This window comes from Arachis hypogaea, chromosome 20, assembly GCF_003086295.3.
Source record: "Arachis hypogaea cultivar Tifrunner chromosome 20, arahy.Tifrunner.gnm2.J5K5, whole genome shotgun sequence".
Lineage (NCBI taxonomy): Eukaryota > Viridiplantae > Streptophyta > Magnoliopsida > Fabales > Fabaceae > Arachis > Arachis hypogaea.
Window position 1 is genome coordinate 57,812,212 of NC_092055.1, and position 4,148 is coordinate 57,816,359.

The 4,148-nt window shown below is 37.3% G+C and overlaps 1 non-coding gene across 1 annotated transcript; it reads right to left on the reverse strand.

Annotated features, from left to right (window-relative positions):
* Positions 1-1,816: 1,816 nt before the first annotated feature.
* On the reverse strand, positions 1,817-1,924 carry LOC112787010 (small nucleolar RNA R71). The gene has a single exon (XR_003194449.1). It is a non-coding gene; the product is annotated as a small nucleolar RNA R71 (small nucleolar RNA).
* Positions 1,925-4,148: the final 2,224 nt, after the last annotated feature.

The following is a 4,148-nucleotide window of genomic DNA, read 5'->3' on the forward strand; positions in this document are numbered from 1 at the left end:
TAGTGTTCTTCATGATCTTCAAGTTGTTCTTGGTAAGTCTTCTTGTTTGATCTTGATGTTTTCTTGTTTTGTGTTGTATGGTGTTTTTCATATGCATTCTTGAATTCTTAGTGCCTAAGAATTAAAGATTTCTAAGTTTGGTGTCTTGCATGTTTTCTTTGCATATAAAAATTTTCAAAAATAAGTTCTTGATGTTCATCTTGACATTCAAAGTGTTCTTGGTGTTCATCTTGACATTCATAGCATTCTTGCATGCATTCATTGTTTTGATCCAAAATCTTCATGCATTGCCTCATTTTCATGTTTTTCTCTTTCATTATTAAAAATTCAAAAATCAAAAAAATATCTTTCCTTTTTTCTCTCATAAAATTCGAAAATTAGATTTGACTTTTTCAAAAATTTTTAAAATCTAGTTGTTTCTTATGAGTCAAATCAAATTTTCAATTTAAAAAAAATCTTATCTTTTTCAAAATCTTTTTCAAAAATCAAATCTTTTTCAATTTTCTTAGTTATTTTCAAAAATTTCAAAAATATTTTTCAAAAATCTTTTTCTTATCTTTATCACATAATTTTCGAAAATAACATCATCAATTAATGTTTTGATTCAAAAATTTCAAGTTTGTTACTTACTTGTTAAGAAAGATTCAAACTTTAAGTTCTAGAATCATATCTTGTGATTTCTTATGAATCAAGTCATTAATTGTGATTTTAAAAATCAAATCTTTTTCAAAACCAATTTCAATCATATCTTTTCAAAAATATCTTCTTATCTTATCTTTTTCAAAAATTTGATTTTAAAATATCTTTTCTAACTTCTTATCTTCTCATATTTTCAAAATTGATTTTCAAATTTGTTTCAACTAACTAACTAACTTTTTTTTTGTTTCTTATCTTTTTCAAAACTACCTAACTAACTCTCTCTCTCTAATTTTCGAAAATATCTTCCCTCTTTTTCAAAATTTCTTTTTAATTAACTAATTATTTTAATTTTTGAATTTAATTTTCGAAAACTAACTTTTTTTCAAAAACTATTTTCGAAAATAACTAAGCCTTTTTCAAAAATAATTTTCGAAAATCCCTCTCCCTCATCTCCTTCTAATTATTTATTCATCTACTAACACTTCTCTTCATCTCACATCACTGCTCCTATCCTTTCCCTGGTGTTTGGATTCTTCATTCTGCTTCACCCCTATTCCTTTTCTTCTTCTACTAACAATAAGGAACCTCTTTACTGTGACATAGAGGATTCCTCTTCTTTTCTTGTTCTCTTCTCTTTCTTATGAGCAGGAACAAGGAAAAAGGCATTCTTATTGAAGCTAATCCAGAACCTGAAAGGACTCTGAAGAGGAAACTAAGAGAAGCTAAATTACAACAATCCAGAGACAACCTTATTGAAAATTTTGAACAAGTAAAGGAGATGGCAGCCGAACCCAACAACAATAATGCAAGGAGAATGCTTGGTGACTTTACTGCACCTAATTCCAATTTACATGGAAGAAGCATCTCCATTCCTGCCATTGGAGCAAACAACTTTGAGCTGAAACCTCAATTAGTTTCTATGATGCAGCAGAACTGCAAGTTTCATGGACTTCCATCTGAAGATCCTTTTCAGTTCTTAACTGAATTCTTGCAGATATGTGATACTGTTAAGACTAATGGAGTAGATCCTGAAGTCTACAGGCTCATGCTTTTCCCTTTTGCTGTAAGAGACAGAGCTAGAGTGTGGTTGGACTCTCAACCCAGAGATAGCCTGAACTCTTGGGACAAGCTGGTCATGGCTTTCTTAGCCAAGTTCTTCCCTCCTCAAAAGCTGAGCAAGCTTAGAGTGGATGTTCAAACCTTCAGACAGAAAGAAGGTGAATCCCTCTATGAAGCTTGGGAAAGATACAAGCAATTGACCAAAAAGTGTCCTTTTGACATGCTTTCAGAATGGACCATCCTGGATATATTCTATGATGGTCTATCTGAATTGGCTAAGATGTCATTAGATACTTCTGCAGGTGGATCCATTCACCTAAAGAAAATGCCTGCAGAAGCTCAAGAACTCATTGACATGGTTGCTAATAACCAGTTCATGTACACTTCTAAGAGGAATCCTGTGAGTAATGGGACGCCTATGAAGAAGGGAGTTCTTGAAATTGATACTCCGAATGCCATATTGGCTCAGAACAAAATATTGACTCAGCAAGTCAATATGATTTCTTAGAGTCTGAATGGAATGCAAGCTGCATCCAACAGTACTCAAGAAGCATCTTCTGAAGAAGAAGCTTATGATCCTGAAAACCCTGCAATAGCAGAGGTAAATTATATGGGTGAACCTTATGGAAACACCTATAACTCATCATGGAGAAATCACCCAAATCTCTCATGGAAGGATCAAAAGCCTCAACAAGACTTTAATAAGGGTGGAAGAAATAGGTTTAACAATAGTAAACCTTTTCCATCATCCACTCAGCAACAGATAGAGAACTCTGAACAAAATACCTCTAATTTAGCAAACTTAGTCTCTGATCTATCTAAGGCCACTGTGAGTTTCATGAATGAAACAAGGTCCTCCATTAGAAATTCAGAGGCACAAGTGGGCCAGCTGAGTAAAAGGATCACTGAAATCCCTCCTAGTACTCTCCCAAGCAATACAGAAGAAAATCCAAAAGGAGAGTGCAAGGCCATTGACATAATCACCATGGCCGAACCTGTAAGGGAAGGAGAGGAAGTGAATCCCAAGGAGGAAGACCTCCTGGGACGTCCAGTGATCAATAAGGAGCTTCCCTCTGAGGAACCAAAGGAATCTGAGGCTCATCTAGAGACCATAGAGATTCCATTAAACCTCCTTATGCCATTCATGAGCTCTAATGAGTATTCCTCTTTTGAAGAAAATGAGGATGTTACTGAGGAGCAAGTCACCAAGTACCTTGGTGCAATCATGAAGCTGAATGCCAAATTATTTGGTATTGAGACTTGGGAAGATGAACCTCCCTTATTCACCAATGAACTAAGTGATCTGGATCAACTGACATTGCCTCAGAAGAAACAGGATCCTGGAAAGTTCGTAATACCTTGTACCATAGGCAATATGATCTTTGAAAAGGCTCTGTGTGACCTTGGTTCAGGGATAAACCTTAGGTCCCTCTCTGTAATAGAGAAACTGGGAATCTATGGGGTGCAAGCTGCTAAAATCTCATTAGAGATGGCAGACAATTCAAGAAAACAGGCTTATGGACAAGTAGAGGACGTGTTAGTAAAGGTTGAATGCCTTTACATCCCTGCTGATTTCATAGTCCTGGATACTGGGAAGAATGAGGATGAATTCATCATCCTTGGAAGACCCTTCCTAGCAACAGCAAGAGCTGTGATTGATATTGACAGAGGTGAATTAGTCCTTCAATTGAATGAGGACTCCCTTGTGTTTACAACTCAAGGTTACCCTTCTGTAAACCTGGAGAGGAAGCATAAAAAGCTTCTCTAAAAACAGAGTCAACCAGAGCCCCCACAGTCAAACTCTTAGTTTGGTGTTGGGAGGCCACAACCAAACTCTAAGTTTGGTGTTGAGCTCCCATATCCAAACTCTAAGTTTGGTGTTGGGAAGTCTCAACAATGCTCTGAACATCTGTGAGGCTCCATGAGAGCCCACTGTCAAGCTATTGACATTAAAGAAGCGCTTGTTGGGAGGCAACCCAATTTTTATCTAATCTTTATTTTCCTGGTTTTTCATGTGTTATTAGGTTCATGATCATGTGGAGTCACAAAATAAATATAAAAATTGAAAACGGAATCAAAAACAGCAGAAGAAAAATCACACCCTGGAGGAAGACCTTACTGGCGTTTAAACGCCAGTAAGAAGCACTTGGCTGGCGTTCAACGCCAGAACAGAGCATGGTTCTGGCGCTGAACGCCCAAAATGGGCAGCATCTGGGCGTTTGAACGCCAGAACTGCACCCTGGAGAGGAGCTGGCGCTGAACGCCCAGAACAAGCACCAATCTGGCGCTGAACGCCCAGAGTTGTGTGCAAAGGCATTTTACATGCCTAATTTGGTGCAAGGTTGTAAATCCTTGAACACCTCAGGATCTGTGGACCCCACAGAATCACCTCAGGATCTGTGGACCCCACAGGATCCCCACCTACCTCCACTCACTTCTTCTCACCCCTC